Source organism: Hyperolius riggenbachi, chromosome 8 (assembly GCF_040937935.1).
Source record: "Hyperolius riggenbachi isolate aHypRig1 chromosome 8, aHypRig1.pri, whole genome shotgun sequence".
Lineage (NCBI taxonomy): Eukaryota > Metazoa > Chordata > Amphibia > Anura > Hyperoliidae > Hyperolius > Hyperolius riggenbachi.
This window is the reverse complement of record NC_090653.1, coordinates 134,481,387-134,508,265: the sequence shown is the minus strand read 5'-3', so window position 1 is coordinate 134,508,265 and position 26,879 is coordinate 134,481,387. Positions and strand designations below refer to the sequence as shown.

General features: G+C 43.8%; 1 protein-coding gene across 6 annotated transcripts in view; it reads right to left on the bottom strand.

Annotated features, from left to right (window-relative positions):
• ACSL4 (acyl-CoA synthetase long chain family member 4) overlaps positions 1–26,879 on the bottom strand; it is a 186,456-nt gene that overhangs the window by 107,440 nt on the left and 52,137 nt on the right. For 5 of the 6 annotated variants that reach the window (XM_068251125.1, XM_068251129.1, XM_068251130.1 and 2 more), the window contains exon 1: positions 4,834–4,931. The exons of the other annotated variant lie outside the window; for it this stretch is intronic. The gene's annotated coding sequence lies outside the window, so the exon portion shown is untranslated. Of the gene's footprint in view, positions 1–4,833; positions 4,932–26,879 lie in introns of those variants that run through there. 6 annotated transcript variants of the gene reach the window in all.

Sequence of the window (26,879 nt, the reverse complement as noted above, 5' to 3'; positions counted from 1 at the left end):
TGGTCTGAGGGCAGTCAGTTGCCCATAGACATTGCCTAATGAGTGCTAATGACTAAATAGAGAACCTGTGTGTAATCTAATGTCAGTACAAATACAGCTGCTCTGTGACGGCCTCGGAGGTTGTCTAAGAGAATATTGGGAGTAACACCATGAAGTCCAAAGAACACACCAGACAGGTCAGGGATAAAGTTATTGAGAAATTTAAAGCAGGCTTAGGCTACAAAAAGATTTCCACAGCCTTGAACATCCCACGGAGCACTGTTCAAGTGATCATTTAGAAATGGAAGGAGTATGGCACAACTGTAAACCTACCACGACAAGGCCATCCACCTAAACTCACAGGCCGAACAAGGAGAACGCTGATCACAAATGCAGTCAAGAGGCCCATGGTGGCTCTGGACGAGCTGCAGAGATCTACAGCTCAGGTGGGGAAATCTGTCCATAGCAGTGTTCTCCCCAGGCTCTTTTAGCCGGATGCTCCACCCGGCTAGATTTGGTGACCACCCGCCTGTCATTGGCTCACCTCCTCAACTCCTCCTATGCTGTAAGCACAGTTGCTATGCATTTTCATCTATCCCCACCCGGCTGCTTTTTCATGCCACCCGGCTGGAAAAAAATTCTGGGGAGAACACTGCATAGGACAACTATTAGTCGTATACTTCACACAGTTGGCCTTTATGGAAGAGTGGCAAGAAGAAAGCCATGGTTAACAGAAAAGCATAAGAAGTCCTGTTTGCAATTTGCCACAAGCCATGTGGGGGACACAGCAAACTTGTGGAAGAAGTTGCTCTGGTCAGATGAGACCACAATGGAACTTTTTGGCCAAGATGCATAACGCTATGTGTGACGGAAAACTAACACACCATCCCCACTGTCAGATATGGTGGTGGCACCATTATGCTCTCCCGGTGCTTCTCTTCAGCAGGGACAGGGAAGCTGGTCAGAACTGATAGGAAGATGGATGGAGCCAAATACAGGGCAATCTTGGAAGAAAACCTCTTGGAGTCTGCAAAAAAAACTTGAGATTGGGGGCGGAGGTTCACCTTCGAGGAGGACAACTACCCTAAACATAAAACCAGGGAAACAATAGAATGGTTTAAAATAAAACATATCCATGTGTTAGACTTGCCCACTCGAAGTCCAGATCTAAATCCAATCGAGAATCTGTGGCAAGATCTGAAAACTGCTGTTCACGAACGCTGTCCATCTAATCTGACTGACCTGGAGCTGTTTTGCAAAGAATGGGCAAGGATTTCAGTCTCTAGCTGGCAGAGACATACCCTAAAAGACTGGCAGTTGTAATTGCAGCAAAAGGTGGTTCTACAAAGTATTGACTCAGGGGGCCGAATAATTACGCACACCCCACTTTGCAGTCTTTTGTTTTTTTAAAGTGTTTGGAATCATGTATGATTTTCATTCCACTTCTCACGTGTACACCACTTTGTATTGGTCTTTCACATGGAATTCCAATAAAATTGATTCATGTTTGTGGCAGTAATATGACAAAAATGTGTAAAACTTCAAGGGGGCCAAATGCTTTTGCAAACCACTGTATGTGGTTGTCAGTACTTAGAAAGTCATATCCAGCTCCTGCATCGTAACAGACCATTGACATTTTCTATCTAAATCCACACCTGATTGCATAGACAGTCATACGGATATTGCTATTTTGCGCCAGAAGCTGAGCCTTTGACTTACCTAAGGCTATGCTAGGAGATCATTCCTCCCACCTTCCCCCTTCATGCACTTCCTGTACACAGCAACTCTAACCACAGGTCCCCCCCCAAAAAAAGCTAAAGCAATTTTAACACCACGCGCCTTCCATTTATACGCCAATAACTTTACCCTTACTTATCACACAGAAATGATCTATATTTTTTTGTTTTCGCCACACATTAGGCTTTCTTTGGTTTGTACTTTTTTTTTTTTTTTAAAGATTTTATTTTGTATACAATTAAAAAAAAAAAAAAAAAACGAAATACTTAGTTTTCAGCCATTATAGTTTAAGGGAAAAAAAAAGTGTGCTATTGTAGATAAAACCCACACATTTGCCAATTTGTCCTGGTTATTACAATATTTAAATTATGGCCCTAGCACAATGTATGGTGACATTTTATTTGGAAATAAAAAAAGGTGGCTTTTTTGCATTTAGTGTTTTTTATACTATATCAATAATTGCAAGCCTTTATTTTTAAAAACAACAGTTATACCCCCATGAAACACATATTAAAAAGTCCCTAAGGAGAGATAGAAATAGATAGATATATCTTTTCGTCCACAAGATGTCGCCACAAGTAATTCTTGTGTACAGTGAACGGTACACATGCAGTGCTGTGACTGTGTTCTTTACTTTCACTTAGTGAATGAATACCGGCATCTCGCTGATTCCAGCTGTCATTCATCACAGGCACTGTGATCGGCTTTGGGAACAGTTGTTCCCATGCAATAATCACAATCTTCAAAATAGTAATAGAAACGACAGGAGCACGCCAGTGATTGCGACCGTCTGGTAAATAAACAAATACGCATATCTACGCCTCTGGTGCGCAAGTTTTAAGGGGCATAGATATGCATAGCAGTGGTATGGAAGGGGTTAACATGGTGACCTGCAGGGAGTGCAGAAATATGGAATTTAGTAGCCAGCACGAAATTTTTAAGGCGCTAGTGGTCAGGTGGCCAATTCCCCTTAAAGTCAATATTTGAAGAAGGAGTGGCTATGGGGGCAAACTTCCACTGATAGCAGGCGTCTAAATTTCCCAGATCATCGAATGGAGCCTATTGCTTTTTTACGGCTGCATGTGTTAAAAGCAAAAAAAAAAAAAAAAGTGTGCACATATAATGTTCACTTTCAATTGAGTTTTGCTGTGCCTATGTGGTTTCAATTCGTAATGCTGTCTTCTATATCCAATTCCTAACATGCTAGCTTTAACATCTAATCCAATCACCTATCAAAAGCTGCACACAGTCTGAAATCCACCTGGGAAGGATGTACCTGATACTGACACTACCTAGTATATCAATGACATCCTTCCACTACATCAAATAGTCATGAGCTTTGTGTAACGGATGATAGTTACAGGGTACAGCTCATTCAGTTATAGTCAGTATTAGTCAACCAGCTGTATAAAGTGAATGAGTCACTCAGCTTCCTACTACCAGAATAATACATCAATTGCACCATAGTGACCAGATGCAAAAGTCTGACTCCTAATTGCCTCTCAGGAGTCAGGATGTAATCTTATGCAGCTCAGCGCCCCTTAACCATCTATGCACACGCAGCTTAAGTAGCCCAAAGCTAGGCTACTCTTCGGTTTTATTTTTACCCCCCTCTAGCTAATATTTCAACAAGGGCAATTTACCAGTATCATACTAATTAGCAGAGTTACCTCTATACAAAACTTTTATAGTTTAACATATGCTGCACTATGCCCTGGACTAATTCACTCGTATACAGCTAGTACTTTTTGCTTTTGAATAATTTATATGCCCTCACATCTGGTACTCCCCTTACTTTAAATTCCAGTCACAATAGACACCAGTGTTGTCTGGAATACGTCAACGTCAAGCTAATGGTCAGTCATGAGGATATGCCATTGTATGCCAAGACTGACAAGCCATCAAAATCCTCATGAGATCCAAAAAGCCAGCAGGTAATTTATCTCAACAATATCCAGCTACAGGTAAAATATAACATCTGTTTAGATTGACCACATGAATACTAAAAAAAACTAGATATGCACCTTCATTCATTTATGGTTATTTTATAGTTTTATGAAAAATGTCATACTACAACCTCCCCTCAAAGCTCTTTGCCAGGTCACACCACCCTGGTCCATCCTTCTGCCAAGTGACATAATCATGGTCCTCCCCTTATGTCAGTTTGCTAGGTCACACCACCCTGATCCACAAAAGATGGCTCCATTCATAGAATTTTATATCTTCAAGGCCACTTTCAAAGTCATTGTTTAACCTTTAGTGCACATGTTTCTACCATATCACACCAGGCTGAATCATTCACCTGCATTTTGCACACACTTCCATTCTGTGCTAAGTCACACCAGCCTAAACCCTCTGTCTCTGTGCCAAGAAGCACCAGGCAATGCCACACTTTACCAATGCGAGTACCAGGGCTGTCAACCACTAAAGAAAGAACAGCCCTAGTCTAGTTCAGGGGACCCAGTAGGAAACCTCATAGAGAAATTCAGCTAACATGATTGGCTGGACGGCAACCTCTCAAACTGCTAGGTTTCCAGAAAGTTGTAGTAAACTACACCCACACTATTTGCCCAATCACAATGCTTTGAGCTATAAGGGTACTGTGATTGGAGAACTGTTCCCTATGAGGTGTCCTGCTGGGTCCCCTAAAGTATACTGGAACCCAAAAAAGGCCCTATCCAATCAGTAATATCAGTGAATTTCAAGCAGAAATTGATCAAAATTACAATCGAACAACAATCTTTGGCGGATTCGCTCAGAGTATGGGCACCTAGATCACCAGCATTATCTCCTCACCCACATCCCGAACCAGAATAATCTCCTCTCCTAGACTCCTACATCACCTCCAGGTCACAACACTGGTCATCCTCATGCGTGTCTGCCAGAATGTGTCCATCCCCTACCTCATGCTTTGTCGGGTCACTCTGCCCTGCTCCAGCTAGCAGGTTATACTGACCCGGCTATGCACTTGAGGCTTGCATTGTGTGAGCCCCACCTCCCTTCTACGCACAGCCCCCGAGGCAGACACATAATAACACTATATTATAATACTACAGCGCTGCACGCACTACCCTCTCCCGAGCAGCGCAGTATGCAGGCAATGCTCGCATCACTCACCTATAGTCCGGCTAGTGGTGTGATGATGACGGACAGCAATGATGGCAATAGCGGAAAGCAACGCTGTCTTCCTCTTCTGCCTCGCAGCCGCCGCCTCCTCAGGTAAATGACCGACAGTAACCTCAAGCTCCGGAAACCCGCCGGTCACGTCATCTGATTCGATAGAGAACAGCCAATCATGGACGCCCCCCCCCCCTTTTCTCCCTCCCTTTTCCTTTTCCACTGTGCATCATCTGAAGGGATATCCCAGAGAGCGCATGCGCAGTGCATCTCCATGTGGCGGACAGGCGTCAGTGCTTTGAATGGATGCGAGAGAGGGTGTGATCCGACATGTTTGCTGAAATGACTCCTTCTCAGGGAGTACGCAGAGCAGTGGACCGCATCTCTCACATCCCAATGCGATGACTTCGTATACTTGCCAAACGCTTTAGCTTTATATCTCTCGCGAATTAATCTTTCTGCTACTAGGGGAGCTGGGAAAGAACGTCGTCATTGTGACTGTATACTTATGCAATGTTATGAACTGAGGATTTTTGTATCATCCTAACTGGTTGTGCTGTGTGGCAGATACTTCCCTTGTGATCAGCATTGTCATTAGAGGGGGTTTAAGATCATTTGGCTAGAGTGTGGGTAATTCCCCACAAAAGACCCATGGGATAGGTAGAAAAGGTACCAAGAGGTATGAAGAGGATCCTATTTTTAAAAATGGGGGCTGCTTGGAACAGAGTTGCGACTAGCGCAATTTTTCTGGATGAGTGGATGCGTTACCCATAGCCACCTATGGTGCTAATGTATCCAAAACGCAAGTTTATATTTTTGTGGTCTGCTTACTTTAAGGGCATTTTTGTAACCACTTAAGGCCCCGTTCACATTACAAACGTGGATGGCCATGCTTGCGGAACGCACGCCATCCGTGTTTGTATGCGTTGCGTGACTGATCCTATTACTGAAAAGTGAATGGGCCAGCCGCGCGTTTTTGCAAAAAATGCGTGCAGCATGCGTTCCCGGACCAACGGATGCAGTGTGAACATCAGACAGTGTACTCTATGCACTGTCTGAGGTCATGCGTTTCGGCCTCCCGCACGCGTTTCCAAGACGCGGCTGGAAACGCGTGCAGTGTGAACGGGCCCTTAATGCAGTGGAGCATGACTCACCTCTGCTGGTGCAATCTTCCTCTGATGTCCTATTTCTGTGCCTTCCACACTGAACCCTGTCTTTGCTCATGTGACCTGCTGGCATGTGTTGGGGGAAGTGCTATCTGAGAGGTACTACTTATTTCTTCTATCTGAGGGATACTACATAAGGTGACGCTACTACTTGAAATACACTATGTTTACCTAATACTATTTTCTAAGGGGCAAAAAGGCCACCTCACTACTGCTACCTAATACTCATTTCATCAAGCAGACAGACAGACAAATGACAGCGCTCAAGGCTGCACCTGAAATGTAAACCAACAGGCTATGCAGAGCCCTTCTGGGACTAAGTACATACCTTGAATGCAAAACAGATGCAAATTATGTGCTAATTGTAATCTAAAAATTTTGAAAGTACATTGAAGCAATGAATGCAGCTAGCCACTAGTATACTTACGTTCAATTTGCACAGAAAGAGACATGGTAGCGCTTTTGAAACAGAACTTATACCTGAATGATTTATCTGCATGGATGTGCAGAGCTCCAGTAACTGGACTATATTACACACCTAGCACTCACAGTGAGTGCTAGGTGTGTAATATAGTCCAGTTACTGGAGCTCTGCACATCCATGCAGGTAAATCATTCAGGTATAAGTTCTGTTTGTAAGCGCTGCCATGTCTCCCGTTGTGCTACCTAATACTAATAGACCAATAGATAATACTAATAGATAATAGATAATAATAGATTATGTGGGGGGCCTCGCATGGCAATACACCTCTGGATAGTCCCGTGTCCATCTCACCCCAACCATTGCTGCACACAGACCCCCAGAACATATCAGACAAGAGCTTGTCTGATATGTTATTGTGACTGCCCTCCCTGCATGTACAACTACAACAAAACATTTGAAAAGTGCATCTCTCCTGTTGGACCCAAAGAGCATAAGCTTGTTTCAGATCAGTACGTACAGGCAGAGCTGGGGCAAGGCCCTCCAGCACCCAAGGCTGAGACATCAAAGTGCGGCCCTCTATCCATCCCACCCCAGCCGTCACACACTGATTGCTATTACACTAAGAGGCACCCCAGGGCCCCCAACACCTTAATCTCTAGTTATCTGGCTTGCGGTCACTGCAGCCTCTTTTCTTATTTCTCTCTGCTTCAAACACAATAGGGGAACGATAGCTGAGTGAGTTGTGCACTCCCTCCTACACTGCACCCTGAGGCTGGAGCCTCTCTCGCCTCTGCCTTGGGCCGGCCCTGCTTACAGGGGAAAAAGTTATGTGATCATAAATGCCAGACTAAACAGGTTGCTTTTCAGCTTTGATTTAAATGTTTCCAGGGTTGAAGCTTGGCTGTCCCTTGGCGTCCTCCTGGCTCTACTTCAGCCTCCGTTATCGGCGACACCCGGGCCTGGTGTCAGCCGGCTCTTCCTGGTTATTGACATGAGTCATCACGCCGGCCGGCGTGACAGGTCTGCGCATGCGCTGAAGGAGAAGTGCCAGGAGGACACCGCAGGACCTCGCCGCCTACAGTGAGCTGGAAGAATCCCCAGGTAAGTGTATTCTTTTAAATTCGGGCACTCCTTGGAGTCCCTTTAAACAACTTTTGTTGTTCTGTCTTCGGATTCTTTCTGTCATACTGCCCCTACTCTGTGGAATGCCTTGCCAAACTTTATCAAGACAGCTTTAACCCTGGACACATTTAAATCAAAGCTGAAAAGCCACCTGTTTAGTCTGGCATTTATGATCACATAACTTTTTCCCCTGTAAGCAGGGCCGGCCCAAGGCAGAGGAAGCCCCAGGTAAGTGTATTCTTTTAAATTCGGGCACTCCTTTAATGACTTACTGTACAAAATTTCTGTGCAAGCTTTCAAAACTCTAAGTTTCTTCAGGCATGTTTCAGAACTGGATCAGAATCCTACAAAGTATTGTCACATAGAGAGGCTTTATATATGATCTTATAGGGCAGTGTTCTCCCCCGGCTAGTTTTGGTGAGCACCCGGCTGTCATCGGCTTACCTCATGCTATGCTGTAAGCAGAGTTGCTCACAGAAGCACCGGCACTGCATTCTCTCATCTCGCCCCACCCGGCTACTTTTTCATGCCAACCGACTACTATTTCATGCCAGGCGGCTGTAAAAAAAATTCTGGGGAGAACACTGTAGGGTATACCGCAATCTAACCTCATCTTACGTTCTTCCTCTTTTTGAAGTGTAAAGGATCTCATCAAAGCTTAGATCTATTCACTCTAAAGGCTCTTTACAATAGGTAGAGACACACAAGCTCTCCAAAGGTTTTTTAGTTTAACTCTGGGGTGGTCAAGTTATTGGATCAATTTGATCTAAAGTTGTGGGAGGTGCAACGCAGTTGAAACAAATCCTTTAGGTATCCGGGGCCTAGGTCGTTTGAATGTTAGCATCTGGGGCCTAGGTCCTTTTAATGTTAGCATGCCAATTTTGAAAATGATTCTTCATTTTATGGATAATAAGTGTAGTGAGCAAATTCAATGGCAGGGTTGGCTTGTTAACAGTCTTGCGGGAGCATTCTGTACTAGCTGCAGGTGGTGTAGAGATATATTTGGAAGGCCTGCATAGAGGGTATTGCAATAGTCCAGCTGTGATGTGTGTTAGGTCTTCTGACACTGTTGACCATTCCACTAAACCCAAGGGGTAACGCAGATGTGGAACCTAACTGATCACGGGTCTTCACCAGTTCACCACGCAAGGGATGATGGGCTTTGCAGCCTAGTGCCCACCAGGTCAGAACTGGGATAGCCTCAGGAATTGGTCGAGAAAACAGTGACACCGTGCTGTGGAGACTTCAGTTAAGTATCAGAATCCGAGTAGAAACCTGGGTCAGAGACAGGCGGCAGACAATTAGAGTCCAGGTCACAATCAAGTCAGGGGCAAGCAGCAGGCAAAAGCAAAAACCAGGTCACAATACTAGTCAAACGAGGGGTGCAGATCGAGGAAAGTCAGAGGCAGCCGGGTCAGAACCAGAATCAACAACAAAACCGGAAGCCTGGCTGGAAGCGCAAGGCTAGAGCAACCACTCAGCTGTCAGAATGAACAGCACTGACTGTTTTTGGAGGGCTGGCCTTGTATAGCCCGTTTGGCGTGAAAACCGGACGCTTGCACACGATCGTACGCCAAGTCCCTGCGCATGCATACGCCACGCCAGATGCCATTGCGCACACCCAGGCCATAATCAACAAACCACGGTCCGCGGTGCGTACGGAGAGTGGGGGGTGCCATCCACGGAGCTGCGGCCTCTAAAGTATAACAATGTGATGAAAACGTGAACTAAGGTTGGAATATCCTCTGTAGGAATGAGGTGCATAATTTGTGCAATATTCCTTAGGTGAAAGAAGGAATCTTTCACAGCAGCTGAAATTTGATTCCTGAAGTTTAATTCCCCATCAATCAGTAAACCCAAGCTGTGCACAGTGTTAGAGCTAGTAAGGTCGGAGTTCTCTACCCTCAGAGATGTTGACTGTGTCTGGACTGGAGCTGATTTGCTATTAGGCGCTAACCTCTGATGACAAGAACCTCAGTTTTGTCAGTATTTAGTCCATCCCCTTATACAGTGGGTTGCAAAATTATTTGGCCCCCTTGAAGTTTTCCACATTTTGTCATATTACTGCCACAAACATGAATCAATTTTATTGGAATTCCACATGAAAGACCAACACAAAGTGGTGTACACGTGAGAAGTGGAACGAAAATCATACATGATTCCAAACATTTTTACAAATAAATAACTGCAAAGTGGTGTGTGCATAATTATTCGGCCCCCTTTGGTCTGAGTGCAGTCAGTTGCCTATAGACATTGCCCGATGAGTGCTAATGACTAAATAGAGTGCACCTGTGTGTAATCTAATATCAGTACAAATACAGCTGCTCTGTGAGGGCCTCAGAGGTTGTCTAAGAGAATATTGGGAGCAACAACACCGTGAAGTCCAAAGAACACACAAGACAGGTCAGGGATCAAGTTATTGAGAAATTTAAAGCAGGCTTAGGCTACAAAAAGATTTCCAAAGCCTTGAACATCCCACGGAGCACTGTTCAAGCGATCATTCAGAAATGGAAGGAGTATGGCACAACTGTAAACCTAACAAGACAAGGCCATCCACCTAAACTCACAGGCCGAACAAGGAGAGTGCTGATCAGAAATGCAGTCAAGAGGCCCATGGTGACTCTGGACGAGCTGCAGAGATCTACAGCTCAGGTGAGAGACTCTGTCCATAGGACAACTATTAGTCATGCACTGTACAAAGTTGGCCTTTATGGAAGAGTGGCAAGAAGAAAGGCATTGTTAACAGAAAGCATAAGAAGTCCCGTTTGCAGTTTGCCACAAGCCATGTGGGGGACACAGCAACCATGTGGAAGAAGGTGCTCTGGTCAGATGAGACCAAAATGGAGCTTTTTGGCCAAAATGTAAAACGCTATGTGTGGCGGAAAACTAACACTGCACGTCACTCTGAACACACCATCCCCACTGCCAAATATGGTGGTGGCAGCATCATGCTCGGGGGGTGCATCTCTTCAGCAGGGACAGGGAAGCTGGTCAGAGTTGATGGGAAGATGGATGGAGCCAAATACAGGGCAAACTTGGAAGAAAACCTCTTGGAGACTGCAAAAGACTTGAGACTGGGGCGGAGGTTCACCTTCCAGCAGGACAATGACCCTAAACATAAAGCCAGGGCAACAATGGAATGGTTTAAAACAAAACATATCTATGTGTTAGAATGGCCCAGTCAAAGTCCAGATCTAAATCCAATCGAGAATCTGTGGCAAGATCTGAAAACTGCTGTTCACAAACGCTGTCCATCTAATCTGACAGAGCTGAAGCTGTTTTGCAAAGAAGAATGGGCAAGGATTTCAGTCTCTAGATGTGCAAAGCTGGTAGAGACATATCTCAAAAGACTGGCAGCTGTAATTGCAGCAAAAGGTGGTTCTACAAAGAATTGACTCAGGGGGCCAAATAATTACGCACACCCCACTTTGCAGTTATTTATTTGTAAAAAATGTTTGGAATGATGTATGATTTTCGATCCACTTCTCACGTGTACACCACTTTGTATTGGTCTTTCACGTGGAATTCCAATAAAATTGATGCATGTTTGTGACAGTAATGTGACAAAATGTGGAAAACTTCAAGGGGGCCGAATACTTCTGCAACCCACTGTAAGTTCCACTCCTGTGGCCCCTCCCCAATAAGTGCTTTGCATGAGCTTCCCTCCCTGTAACAAGCACCTCCTCTGTGCCCCTACCCTGTACTTAGTGCCTGCAGTGGGAAAAGACCCTAAAAATTGCTCTGTCCCCTATACATGCTTTTTTATACGTTTCCCATGTAATAAGGGCCTCTCCTGTGTCCCTTCTTTTGTTATTACTGCAACCACTATCCTCTTTCCCATAGGACACACATGCTTTTAATGTATGATTAGAAACAAAAGATGAGTGTAGAGAAACAGCCAGCCTGTCACTGAGTCGATACTTCCAGCAGCTGCTGCTGCCAATCATGTGTCTATTGCAGTCACTGCACACCATCACCCCCCCTCCCCCTCACTCCATTATCTGCTGTCCGAAACTCATTTACATAATATATATATGACGGTGGATCGCAACGGTAGAAGTAAGGTATTTGCTACTGTCTAGGTGCTGTATAATGTGACAACTCATGGCATTCATTGCCGAGAGCCACCAAGCTATGTGAACTGTGTAAATGAGTTTTCAGGCAGCAGACATAGGAAAGATAAATGCCAGGGCACAGCAGAGCAGGAATTATGGGGGTAGAGGGCACAACACACCAGACTATAAGGAAGCAGGTTAGTTGAGTAATCTTAAAAATAGTGACAGGCTTAAAGGGAACCTGATGTGAGAGGGATTTATGGAGGCTGCCATATTTATTTATTTTTTAACAATACCAGTTGCCTGGCAGTCCTTGCTGATCCTCTGCCTCTAATACTTTTAGTCATCGACCCTGAACAAGCATGCAGATCAGGTATTCTGAAGTCTGACTGGATTAGCCATATGCTTGTTTCCGGTGTTTGATTCAGACACTAGTGAAGGCAAGGAGTAGGACAGCCAGGCAACTGGTATTGTTTAACAGGAAATGAATATGGCAGCCTCCATTTACTTCTCACTTCAAATTTTCTTTAATGACAATGTAGTACTCTCTGTACTATACTATTGAAGACGCATAAATAAAAAAAAAATATGTTTAAAATGGTTCTTTAAGCCAAACTTATCCCTTATCTCATAATTTATCCATATGGATATTTTTACTTCCCTAACATTATGCTGGGTTCACACTATAAGATTTTCTGGCTGATTTACTGACAGATCGATTATTTCCAAAATGTTCGATGTGCTTTCCGATCGATTTCCGAGCATTTTTCGATCGATTTCCTATTAAAGTGAACGGAAATCGATCGGAAAATGCTTGGAAATCGATCGGAAAGCAGATCGGACATGTTGGAAATAATCGATCTGACAGTAAATCAGCCAGAAAATCTCATAGTGTGTACCCAGCATCAGACTGAAGAGCATAACCCCTGAATACAATGCACATTTTGGTTCAACAGGAAATAGAAATTGTAGGGGCTGAACTGCAACTTTGATGCACACTAATCAGCTGTGAGACTTTAACACCTAAAGGGTTTTTTCAGCCCCTTCAAATTCTGGTTATTGCAGGACCAAAATTTGCATATATTCAAATGAAATGTTATCACTATTTTACATTATGATGTGCTCCCCAAACAGCCTTAGTAGCCCTCCATAAAGCTCCACTACATGGGGAGAGAAAGAGTAAGTGCTCAGAACAAGCAGCACCTGACTTATGTATGGCTGCAGGAAGAGCCTCTCAGCAAATTCAAAGACACATACTGTGCTTCCACATCTCCAGCACAAATACAGACGAGACACAACATTCACTGTATATACTGCTTCTCTCAGGGGCATAACTAGAAATCGCTGGGCCCCCCTGCGAAACTTTCGATGGGGCTCCCCCCCTCACTTTCTTCACAGGTAAAATGAGAAACAATGTTATTCAGTTGGCTAGTGCACACTTAAATGTGTATTTTAAAAGTAAGAAGTTTTGTTTTTACATAGAACGCAGGCTACTTAACCTTCCTGGCGGTAAGCCCGAGCTGAGCTCGGGATATGCCGCCGGAAGGCACCGCTCAGGCCCCGCTGGGCCGATTTGCATAATTTTTTTTTTGCTGCACGCAGCTAGCACTTTGCTAGCTGCGTGCAGTGCCCGATCGCCGCCGCTATCCGCCGCTATCCGTCGCGCCGCTGCTGCCCCCCCCCCCAGACCCCGTGCGCTGCCTGGCCAATCAGTGCCAGGCAGCTCTATTGGGTGGATAGGAATCCCCTTTGACGTCACGACGCCGATGACGTCGGTGACGTCATCCCGCCCCGTCGCCATGGCGACGGGGGAAGCCCTCCAGGAGATCCCGTTCTTTGAACGGGATCTCCTGATCGCCGATCGCCGGCGGCGATCAGAGGGGCTGGGGGGATGCCGCTGAGCAGCGGCTATCATGTAGCGAGACTTTGTCTCGCTACATTAATAAAAAAAAAAAAATTAAAAAAAAAAGATTTGCTGCCCCCTGGCGATTTTTTAGCAAACCGCCAGGAGGGTTAAAAGACTACTCATAGACTGAAACAAAATAGTGCTGCCACCATTAGTTACCTAACAGATCCTAGCTGTGTTTTCAGCACTGGATCTGATTCTGTCTGTGCCATCGAGGTAGAGGGAGATTGTCATTGGTACAGTTGGTGGTGCTAGTGATAAAGATCATGATTTATGTAATGGTTAAAAGAAATTGTAACTACTGTACCAGTATATATGTAATATATGTTTACACGCATCTTGCTGGCAATGTTTGAATGTACACATGCTAGGTGTATATTACAATAGAAACAAGGTTATATTGTGCTGTTTATTACTACCCTACATCATCCCAGATGTCTCTTTTTGTCCTGGATTGATTGTCTTGACAATGAAAAGAAGTAGCACATGACTAGTCTAATGCCATCTGTGGTGCAGGATGGGGATGCAGTGAATGCTCTACATCCCATCCCCCAGGTTAAGTTTCAGATTCCTGGTTTACATGGAGGCATTTGGTGAATTTAAAACATAACAGCAAAGTGAAATATGTAATAGCAGTAGTTCAAATAAATAGAGGTAATGAGATGGATAAAGAAATGCCATAGTTATATATTAAAGAGTTATTACTTAACTATTACTTTTTGTGTGCGGAGGGGACTAGGAGGATATCCCCAATCCTAAGAGAACGGCTGCAGGATAAAGATTGGTTCAATTGTCAGGAAAAAGAAGCAGCGCCTTCAAAATTTTGATTTTTTTTCCATAAAGAAATGCCCCAGTTGTGGAATCACCTTTTTTTTATTTATTTATGTTTTAGTATTTACACAGCGCTGACATATTACACAGCACTGTACAGAGTATATTGTCTTGACACTAACTGTGCCTCAGAGGGGCTCACAATCTAGTCCCTACCATAGTCATATGTCTATGTCATGTAGTGCATGTATTATATTCTAGGACCAATTTATGGGGAAGCCAATTAACTTATCGGTATGTTTTGGGAGTGTGGGAGGAAACCATAGTGCCTGGAGGAAACCCACGACGATACGGGGAGAACATACAAACTCCTTGCAGATGTTGACCTGGATGGGATTTGAACCAGGGACCCAGCGCTGCAAGGCGAGAGTGCTAACCACTACACCACCGTGCTTCCCATTTTTCTTTAATTACAGCGTTGGATCTGTTAGGACACTTCTCCACTAAATTAGCATATCTAGTCTATAAAGTTACATAGTTATTTGGGTAGAAAAAAAAATATGTCCATCGAGTTCAACCAGAGGACAAAGTACAACACCAGCCTGCTCCCTCACATATCCCTGTTGATCCAGAGGAAGGCGAAAAACCCTTACAAGGCATGGTCCAATTAGCCCCAAAAGGGAAAAAATTCCTTCCCGACTCCAGATGGCAATCACATAAAATTCCTGGATCAACATCACTGGGCATTACCTAGTAATTGTAGCCATGGATGTCTTTCAACGCAAGGAAAGCATCTAAGCCCCCTTTAAATGCAGGTATAGAGTTTGCCATAACGACTTCCTGTGGGAATTCATTCCACATTAACCTATTCAATAAGGAGTTCTATGGGCGAGACTCCCTAACACTGCTACTGCCTACTGAGTGCACTCCAGTGGCTGCCTCGCAAGCGCTTTGAGTCCGACAGGAAAAAAGCGCTATACAAAAAAAGGTATTATTATTATGAATCACTCTTACTGTAAAGAACCCTTTCCTAAATAAATGGCTAAAACGTTTTTCCTCCATGCGTAGATCATGTCCTCTAGTCCTTTGAGAAGGCCTAGGGACAAAAAGTTCATCCGCCAAGCTTTTATATTGCCCTCCGATGTATTTATACATGTTAATTAGATCCCCTCTAAATAGGCGTCTTTTTTCTAGACTAAATAAACCCAGTTTATCTAACCTTTCTTGGTAAGTGAGACCTTCCATCCCTCGTATCAATTTTGTTGCTCGTCTCTGCACCTGCTCTAAAACTGCAATATCTTTCCTGTAATGTGGTGCCCAGAATTGAATTGAATTCCATATTCCAGATGTGGCCTTACTAGAGAGTTAAACAGGAGCAATATTATGCTAGCATCTCGAGTTTTTATTTCCCTTTTAATGCATCCCAAAATGTTATTAGCTTTAGCTGCAGCGGCTTGGCATTGAATACTGTTTTTTAACTTGTTTTCGATGAGTACTCCTAAGTCCTTCTCCAAATTTGATGTCCCCAACTGTATCCCTTTTATTTTGTATGGTGCTAGACCATTGGTACGACCAAAATGCATGACTTTACATTTTTCAACATTAATTTCATCTGCCATTTATGTGCCCATATAGCCATCCTATCCAGATCCTGTTGCAATATGTCACTATCTTCCTGAAAGTTGACGATTCTGCACAGTTTTGTATCATCTGCAAAAATAGCAACATTGCTTTCTACTGCATCTACTAGGTCATTAATAAATAAATTGAAGAGCACTGGACCCAGTACAGACCCCTGTGGGACCCCACTGCTAACAGTCACCCATTTTGAGTATGATCCATTGACCACAACTCTTTTTCTGTCCATTAGTCAGTTCCCTATCCATGCACACAGACTCTTCCCCAGTAGAGATGGCCCGAACCTTTCAACCACGAACCGATTTGCGCAAACTTTGGTGGTTCGCGCAGTGAACCGCAAACTATATGCGAGTTCGACCCACCCCCTATACTACATCATTAGGGTCAACTTTGACCCTCTACATCACAGTCAGCAGACACAGGGTAGCCAATCAGGCTACACTCCCTCCTGGAGCTCCCCCCCCCCCCCCCCTATAAAAGGCAGGCAGCGTCAGCCTTTTCACTCACTCGTGTGGCTGCAGTAATTAGAGAAGGGAGAGAACCTGCTGTAGACATAGGGAAAGCTTACTTAGGCTCTTGTGTTAGGCTTGTTAACTTGCTCCTTGCTGAAACTTATTGCTAAAAAGCACCCCTCAACAGCTCTTTTGAGAGCTAATGTTGTTCTTGTGATCTATTTTTTTGTGTGTGTGTGTGTCCCACAGACACTTATGCAGCCCTGTCAGTCAGTCGCAGCTGGCCCTTGGCCCCTTGGTAATTCCTACTGTGCCATTGCCAGGCCCAGCACATTCAGTGACTACCTGTGTATGTGACAGCTGCACATTTGTAATACCAATCACTGCTTATCTACCTGTTTAGTGCACCTACCTACGTGAGCGCACGCAGTGTTATATACCACCAGTCACTGCACCTGTTCACGGTACCTGTGTGTGTGGCAGCTACACATTTGTTATACCAATCACTGCAAACCTACCTGTTCAGTGCACCTACCTATGTCAGCGCTTTGAGTCCCCAGGGAGAAAAGCGCTATATAAATATTATTGTTATTATTGTTATTGTTACGTACGTGTGCGCACACAGTGTTATATACCAGTCACTGCACCTGTTCACGGTACCTGTGTGTGTGACAGCTGAACATTTGTAATAACAATCACTGCATATCTACCTGTTCAGTGCACCTACCTACGTGAGCGCACGCAATGTTATATACCACCAGTCACTGCACCTGTTCACGGTACCTGTGTGTGTGACAGCTGCACATTTATAATACTAGTCATTGCATAATTGTTCACAGTACCTGTGTGACCACACGCTGTTTAATATACCAGTCTGTGCATACCTGCTAACTGCACCTGTGTGACAGCTGCACATTGTATTGTAATACCAGTCACTGCATACCTTTCACTGCACCTGTGTGTCTGCACATTGTTTTAGTCAAGTCAGTGCATACCTTTCACTTCATCACCCCCGATAAGGGCAAAACAGGCAGAGGCAGGCCACCCGGCAGGTCTGTTCGAGGTTGTGCTGTCGTGATGTCGTGCGGCCCTGGACCAAAGTACAGTGTTCAGAAGGCGCGTGCCATCAACCCCCAAGATTGTCAGGACGTAGTTGACTATTTAACACACAACGCCTCATCTTCCTCAGCTTCCGCACGGAAGCATGACATATCTTCCTCCTCCTGCTCTGATTCTGGCACCCCACTTAATACTCAGTCGGCTGCCACCACCAAAGTGCCATCACCCCAGGGCTCAGCGGTGTAGAATTGTTTTTGTGTGTCTGCCTCAGATGAGAGCAATGCAATCTGTACTCTCTGTCACCAAAAATTGAGCCGTGGAAAGACCAAGACCCGTGTAGGGACAACTTCCTTATGAAGGCACATGATGACAAAGCACAGACTGCAATGGGATGACCACCTGAGGAAAAGCAGCACACAAAAGCAAAGCCACACACCGCAGTGGAAGATACCAGGCCGCAATTATTTCTCAAAAAAGGGGATACTCAAACTGTACCGTGATGTTGAAAGGCAAGTGGTGACATCTCTGGCACACAGCGTTGGGTCAAGGGTTCATCTGACCACGTGGTCTGCAAAGCACGGTCAGGCCTGCCCGAAGACTAAGTCAGTCCCAACACACAGCATCTCTGCCTGCAGGCCGCTTGACTGCCTTCTCCGCCACCACCAACAGGGTCTAGGACTCCAGGCGGATTCCTGAATTTTTAAGGCCGCTGCTAGTAGTGGCCGCTATAATAATTTTTCTGGTGCGTGTACATGCCTACCTAATTTTTCTGGCTGCACTGCAGCTGCAACAACAAAACAAAAGGCATGTACATGTGTTAATTCCCCTTCGTGATCGTTACCTTGCCGCAGTGAAGGGGCTTGCGTATCACAATGAAGCAATGACCGCTGGCTATATACGTATCTCGGGGAGGGGGCTCACCCAAGATAATAAGGTCGTTGCTTCATTGAGGACAGACCAAATTCGATCAGCTGGACAGTCACTGTTGTTCTGTCATTGAGCTACCTCAGCCCGGCGACCATATGGGCTTGAAAACCGCTATCTCCTGCACTCTGGCCATGGTGCACACCAGTCCAGCACGGCCGTCACTACACAAACAGCTGTTTGCGGTGCGTTACACAGTGAGTTTGGTCTATCAGTGTGAAGCAGTACACTAATTACATCACCTGATTGATTTATACACATGCAACATGTTTTAAAGAGACTCCGTAACAAAAATTGCATCCTGTTTTTTATCATCCTACAAGTTCCAAAAGCTATTCTAATGTGTTATGGCTTACTGCAGCACTTTCCACTATCAAAGTCTCTGTAATAAATCAATGTATCTTTCCCCTGTCAGACTTGTCGGCCTGTGTCTGGAAGGCTGCCAAGTTCTTCAGTGTTGTGGTTCTGCTATGAACTACCCCTTTCAGGCCCCTCTCTGCACACTGCCTGTGTATTATTTAGATTAGAGCAGCTTCTCTCTTCTCTCTTATCTTTTACAAGCTGGATAAATCGTCCTCTGAGCTGGCTGGGCTTTCACATACTGAGGAAATTCAGACAAGGGCAAAGCTGTTTGCAGGAAGAAAAGAGCAGCCTGAAACTTCAGTGCATGAGAGATGCAGGGGCAAAGAAACACACAATGATCTCTTGAGATTCAAAAGGAAGGGTGTATACAGCCTGCTTGTGTATGGATGTATTTTCTATGTGTGGACATACTGTACATCAACCTACTTCCTGTTTTGGTGGCCATTTTGTTTGTTTATAAACAAACTTTTTAAAACAGTTTTTAACCACTTTTAATGCGGCGGGGAGCGGCGAAATTGTGACAGAGGGTAATAGGAGATGTCCCCTAATGCACTGGTATGTTTACTTTTGTGCGATTTTAACAATACAGATTCTCTTTAAAGCATTTTAGGCCTCCAATTTAGCATGCAGTGTGATTTCTGCCCTTAAAACGCTGCTGTGCGTCAAATCCGGATTTTTCCCAGGGAATTTTGGCGTGTATCCCACTCCGCCATGCAAAAACTCAGGTGTTAGAACCCTTGAAACATGATTTCCTTCACTTTTGTGGCCAGCATAAATGTTTGTAGTTTTCAAAGTTCGCCTCCCCAATGAAGCCTATTGCGGTTCGAAAAGTTTGCGAAAACTTTTTGCGGAAGTCCGCGTTCGAGATTCGCGAACTGAAAATCGGAAGTTTGAGCCATCTCTATTCCCCAGTCCTTGCATCCTAAACTTTTGCACCAGACTTCTGTGGGGAACAGGGTCGAAGGCCTTAGCAAAGTCCAAGTATATCACATCTACAGTATTCCAAGATGTGATATACTTGGACTTTGCTAAGGCCTTCGACACTGTTATAGAATTCTTCCAGCTCAGTCAAATAGGAAGGTCACAGTGGATGGGTTGCAGTCTTCAAGTTATTCCAAATATTTCCAATAGAGTTTTAGTCTGCGGTCTGACTAGGTGGATATGCAGGGACATTTACCCTATTTTTCTCTTCAGCCACAGTGTGGACAAATTTGCTGCATGCTCCTGGTCACTGTCATGTTGGAAGGTGAACTTTCTTCCCACTGACAATTTTCTTTTGGTTCAGAATTTTTCATGTACATTTTAACAAAGTTTATTCAAGAGTTTTTGAGTTGCTTTCTTGTAGCCCTCCCATACAAGCTACAATTGTAAGCAAATGTGATATTGTTGTCACATGTGCACTATGACCATTTTCCCCAAAATATTCCTGCAACTGTTTCAATGTTACAGTGTATGCAAAGAAAGACGATTAGCTCCAGCACTTCAAAAAAACTCAATCCTGTTTTGTAGGCACACCAAAAAAATACCAGTTGCAACAAGGTTACAAGCTGCCAGTTTCAAAGTTACCATACCTCTCTTGGTAACCTCTCTAACCAGCTTCCTCCTCTCCGTTCCATCCAGTTTGTAGGATGGCCTGATCCAAAAAGGTTCCTAGGAGTATCAATCTCTGTGCTCCTAGGGATTGAGAAGAACCTTAAAGAGAACCCGAGGTGGGTTTGAAGAATATTATCTGCATACAGAGGCTGGATCTGCCTATACAGCCCAGCCTCTGTTGCTATCCCAAACCCCCCTAAGGTCCCCCTGCACTCTGCAATCCCTCATAAATCACAGCCACGCTGCTGACAAACAGCTTGTCAGAGCTGGCTGTGTTTATCTCTATAGTGTCAGTCTACTGCTCTCCCCGCCTCCTGCAGAACTCCGGTCCCCGCCTGCACCCCTTCCCTCCCTGCTGATTGGAGGGAAGGGACGGGGGCAGGGATCGGAGCTATGCAGGAGGCGGGGGAGAAGCTGAGACTGACACTACAGATGTAAATACAGCCTCACAGCACGGTTGTGATTTATGAGGGATTGCAGAGTGCAGGGGGACCTTAGTGGGGTTTGGGATAGCAACAGAGGCTGGGCTGTATAGGCAGATCCAGCCTCTGTATGCAGATAACATTCTTTAAACACACCTCAGGTTCTCTTTAAGGTGGCCATACATCAACGATTGACCATCCAATTCGATCATTTTATTGAATCAGGTGAAAGTCGATGCCGCAATAAAGCATGCCTGATCAATAAATTTCAGGCTCAAATCGGTCTAATGCATCTATGCTGGAAAGATTTACATGGTCGATCGAATGCACAGCAGTAACAGTGTTTGATATTGCGATGACCTTTTAACACGACAGATGCCACCTGCTTGGCCATCTCTAAGTGTGAATGCCTCCCTCTAGTGCACATGCAGTATAAAATCTCACATGTCCAGCTGCTGCAACTCCTGGTCTCCTCTGCTGTGTCCCCCTTGTGTCACCAGGCAGGTGTGTGTGACATCACACATGTGCCACATGGTATACGCATCACCACGCATTGGTTCCGTGTGACAACGATGCTCAAGGGAGAGAGTGGAGAAGACTGGGATTCACGGCAGCTGGGCAGATTTACAATGCACGTAAAACGGGAGGGGGTAGGGACAATTACGTTTGGGGGGCAGCTAGGCGAGTAGTCGGCGAAAGTGCATGGCCAATTCCTGATAGATTGCATGCTAAAATGAATGGAGACCTGCTTTGGCTGTTACAGGCAAACAGCATTAAAGGGACTCCGAGCAGTGCAGAAACTATGGAAAGATGCATATCATTTTAAAGCTCTCTTTCTTCGCTTTCCAATGGTATATAAACCGCTGCCCAACTCCTTTTAGTTTTTGCTATTTTCGTGATTGAAATTGCCGCGGCCGCGATTTCAATCGCGAAAATAGAAAAAATTAGAAGGCGTAGGGCACGATTTAGGTGTCGCCAGAAAGAGGAGAAAGAGAGCTTTAAAATGATATCCATCTTTCCATAGTTACTTTGTATTACACAGGGCGACTCTGCTGAATGGAGCTGCTGACGCTGGGGAAAGTGTCGTCCTGTGTAATACAAGTAACTATGGAAAGATGCATATCATTTTAAAGCTCTCTTTCTCCTCTTTCCAATGATATATAAACCGCCGCCCTACGCCTTTTAGTTTTCTCTATTTTCGCGATTGAAATTGCGGCCGCGGCAATTTCAATCGCAAAAATAGCGAAAACTAAAAGGCGTAGGGCAGCGGTTTATATATCATTGGAAAGAGGAGAAAGAGAGCTTTAAAATGATATGCATCTTTCCATAGTTTCTGCACTGCTCGGAGTCCCTTTAAGGGCCCTTTTCCACTAGAACGTTTGCGAATGCTGAATCGCAAAATCGCAAACTGCTAGCGATTTTAAAATCGCTACGGTTTGCTAAATAACATAGGAATCGTGGTAGGTAATTTCCGATTTCAATAATTTTTTATTGAATTTTCAAAGAAAATAGCACAGTCAAAACATAAACTTTGACGTAGTTATAATAAACACTTTTAACATTAATTATTAGAAAAACAGGAAGTAGATACATATTATGTTATGTAGCAACAGCCGTCTAGGTCAACAATATTAGATAAGATTTTATTACATTACATAACATATGAATGAGAATATACATATCATATAATTATTAACTCGTTAGATGAAGCCATAGAGCGTCTTTAAAAGTGGATGTGAAAATTGCTCTAACATCAATTGGGTCTGCTCTTTATAAATATATTCAAATTATTGTCTGATAAATAATAAGATGTTTAATCTCTCTCCTTTTTTCTTTGTTACTCTAGAGTGGTCTTTATAGCAATGTCCACACTATACATTTCCTCTTGACCTGGAAAATGGGGGCTTTAAACCTCCCCTACAGAGATTCCAGGGAGTGGATCTGTACCTTGTTCGTACCAAAAGGGTAACAATCTATCTAATCACCTATTTAACCTCAACAGCCTTAGATATTCCTGTTCTGGAGAATTCCAGTATCTCTACATTAGGAATGATTTTATGTAGATGTTGAACTATTGAATCATCTACACCTATAAATATTTACAACAACTACATCTATATACTACTCTACACTACATCTATAAGTCCCATTTGTGTCAGATTCTATTTGTTTGGGAACCTTTAACATAGAATTTAGTATATAAAGGGCTAGCACAGAGCTGGCTATCTGAAGAATACAAATTATCTATTCTTACTCATTAAGGGGTTAGTACATTCAATCTTCTGAAAGTTTAGATTCTTTATATATAATTGGCCATTGTTGTGCCTTATTCAAAAAGGAATTCACATTTCCACACTTGATGGACCAGGCTTTTTCCGCTAACAAGTTTAACTCCACTGATCGCAATACTTCCTCAATTTTTGGGATAACAGGTGTTTTCCAATTGGCAGCTATTAATATTCGAGTGGTTACCAGAATTTGGTTGATAATCAATCTTTCCTGTGGGACCATATCTTTAGTACCTAAGTGAAAGAGTGCCATACTTGGGGGTAATGTTTGCAAAAACATTGGCATCTTTTTCAAAAATCTCTCAATGGATTCCCATAACGGTCTGATATTGGGACAAGTCCAGAATATATGTAGGTTAGAGCCTACCTCGTTACATCCCCTCCAACACAGTGGGGAAGTAGATTGATCAAATATTGCTATTTTTTCAGGTGAAAAATACCATTGCCAAATCATTTTGAGTACATTTTCTTGGTGGGTCACGCAGTGAGATGATTTTCTCAACGATCTCATCGCTAACTCCCAATCCTCTATGCTAAAATCCGTCTGCAAGAGTTCCTGCCATTTATTGATTTGCCATTTTGGTGATTGTTCCTTCAAATCTAGAAGTGATTTGTAGAAAATTGCTGTACCTTTGAGACGTGTATTTTCTGGTTTGAGTTGTTTATTGATTATTGGCAACAAGGATATGGGGTTTAATGGGTGTCTGACTAAGAACGTATGGATCTTATTATACATAAGTCTATCAGTTAAGGATATATTGTATGATGTTGATCCTCAAATGTTTTGACCTCTGGGCCCGAATATAAATCCTCTATTGTCTCAATTCCATTATCTATCCATTTGCTGAAGTCATAGAATTTCAACGTGGCTTGTAAGGTGTTTAAAGAAATGGGAGGTTTTACATTAAGGGTATCTTTATTGCATAGTTTAAACATTTCCATCCAGATTTTGAGTGTATTGGCTGATATAGGGTTCTTTATATTTGGAGTAAACTTCCATATCAATCTTGATTCCAAGAAAGCTCTATATGAATGATAGGGAAGGTGCTCTTCTTCAATTATCAACCATTGTTTTGATCTATCGTTAACCCATATGGCTCTTGATTGGTCTAATATAGAAGCTTTATAATAAAATTCCAAGTTGGGGACCCCTAATCCTAGGTTGGCTGTCTGCATTGTTAGGAATTTATTAGAGAATCTTGACTTTTTATTAATTAAGATGAATTTATTAATGGTTTTCTGAAGCGTGTTAAAAAATACTTGTGGGATTCTTATGGGTAGGCATCTGAAAAGGTACAAGAGTTGAGGCAGAATCATCATCTTGAATGCCGCTGCTCGGCCCATCCAAGAAAATTCTAATTTAGCTAGGGATTCAAGGTGTGTTTTAATTTTATTTAACCAGGGGGCGAAGTTCTCTTTATAAACCTGAGCTATTGTGGTTGTTAATGAGATACCTAGGTATTTTATGCTCTTATTATTCCAGGCATATTGACTGGATTGTTTTAATTTATCTATAGTGGCTTTGAGGACATAACAGGGGAGAATTACGGTTTTGTTTTGATTTAATTTATAAAAGGAGATCTTTGAGAAATTGTTTAATTATAGATTTATGTTTGGCAGAGAGATCAGGGGTTTCTGTACATATAGCAAGACATCATCCGCATATAGCCCTAATTTAGTAGAGCTCTTTTCCAATTTTATACCATGAATTGAATAATTATCACAATTTTTTTGGGCCAGTGGTTCAATGGAAAGATTAAAGATCAATGGGGAAAGTGGACAACCTTGTCTGGTACCATTCTTTATATTAAAGTCTGAGGATAGCATGCCTGAGGATAGGACTCTTGCAGAAGGCTGAGAGTAAAGAGCCATTTGTCACGGACGATTGCGGGGACGCAGGCGCGTCCTGGAACCGCCCGTGAAGAAAAGCGATCGCACTCGATTCTCTGCGTCGATTGCGCTTCAAATCGATAGAATCTGGATTTATTGTGTAGGAGGTCTGCAGTCCCTTCTTAGCAGAGGAATAGCATCACCTTAACTGCAGGATGGCCCTTTTGATATGCTAATGAGCCTGGGCCCAGAGAGTCCCTGGCTTCAAGCTGTGCTGATGGCCCATCCATCAGGTATAAGGTGACAAGCAGCTGGCAGGAAGACTGGCCCTGTGACTGCTGATCAAGCCAGAGGTGTAAACTCAAAGTTGTCTAAGCAGATTTCACATTCAGATGTTAATTGAAGGAGCCAACAGGGCCTTTCATAGCCAAGAAGCAGACACAGCTGGACTCCAGTCAGGCTGACTCCGGCCTTAGCAGGAAGAAATGAATGTACAATATAATCTTTTGCCCATTTACAGAATACAATAAATAGGGTGGTTATGAGAGCGGTATCATTGGATCTGTAGGGTCATGCTGGATCTCTTGATACCAGTCGAGAGGGGCCCGGGGCCCCTACCACCCAGGTATGAATCTACTCAGGACCCTGATCTGATGCACTAGCCATGTCAGGTATCATATTAATCTGTATTTTCCTCCAAGTATGAAGCTGTTACCCCCCTAAATGTACCGTGTATGGTTCAGGAGTTACAGCAATTCATAAGTTTAGCTCTAAAATCTCTCAGAGGGAATGAACTGTCATTTGCTGGTAGCTCAGAGGGGGCTGGCATTGCCACACCCCCAAACCAGCTTCATCAAAAGCACAGAGCCAGCAGGCGGGCTGTGTCCTCCACACTGAACCATCTTGCACTCATGAGATGCCAGCTTGAGGATATGCTGGCATCCACCTGGTCTGAACTCTGAACTCTGGACTTTGAAACCAAGGACTTTATGATTCTTCCCACAATAAGGACATCTTTCCAGGAACTAAGTAATTTTCTCCCTTCTTTTATTTTTCATACTGGCTATTGCTGTTTTCATAATTGTTGATTTTCATAATTGTCTGTATATATTAATTATTTATATTGCGTGAATAAACGACTTTCTCCAAGTCATTCACTTTCCGCTACCCTGCTTATCAGCACACACAGAAATGATCCCGGGTCTCTGAAGATACGCTACTGTTTGTTTGTTGTTGGCTAGACAGAATATCGTGTGTTTAACCGTTTTATTCGCAGGATTAGTCAGTCAGTTAGTGGGCCCCACGGTCCCATAGTAACCGCGGTGGTGGCAGTTTACTCTGAACCAGTAGGTGACGTTGTAATCACCCGTGTCTCACAGGCTCCCTTCTGAGTTGTCTGCGGCTAATTCTTAACGGTTCCTGCGCATTGACTGCGACCAGAGTTCGCACGATCTGTGCGCTGGCACCGTTTAGAAGGCTAAGTGCGGTCAGCCACTGAGGGCTCCTGTGACACCATTATTGCATTATGTATGAATCCAGAGAATCCAATCTTTGACAGAACTTTAGATAAATATATCCAATTGACTCTGTTGAACGCTTTCTCTGCGTCAAGAGATATTAACAGCGAAGGCGTTCGACAGAGCCTTAGCCTATGCAATAAGGCAAGAACTTTGTGTGTGCCATCATTAGCAGCTCTACCTCTGATGAAACCCACTTGGTCTGGGTGTATGAGATCAATCATGAGAGGAGCAATTCTGTTGGCGATAACCTTGGCGAAGATCTTTACATCTGAATTTAATACAGATATAGGTCTATAGCTTCCCGGCTCTGATGGGTCCTTTCCTTCTTTTGGAATAGTAACAATAATAGCTGACAGTTATTCTCTTGGGAAGGATCCAAGATCAGCAGACTCATTACACATTTCTGTTAAAGGGAATATCCAGGCAAAAAAAAAAATAAGTTTCACTTACCTGGGCCTTCTACCAGCCCCATGCAGCCATCCTGTACTCTCTTAGTCAATCACTGCTGCTCCAG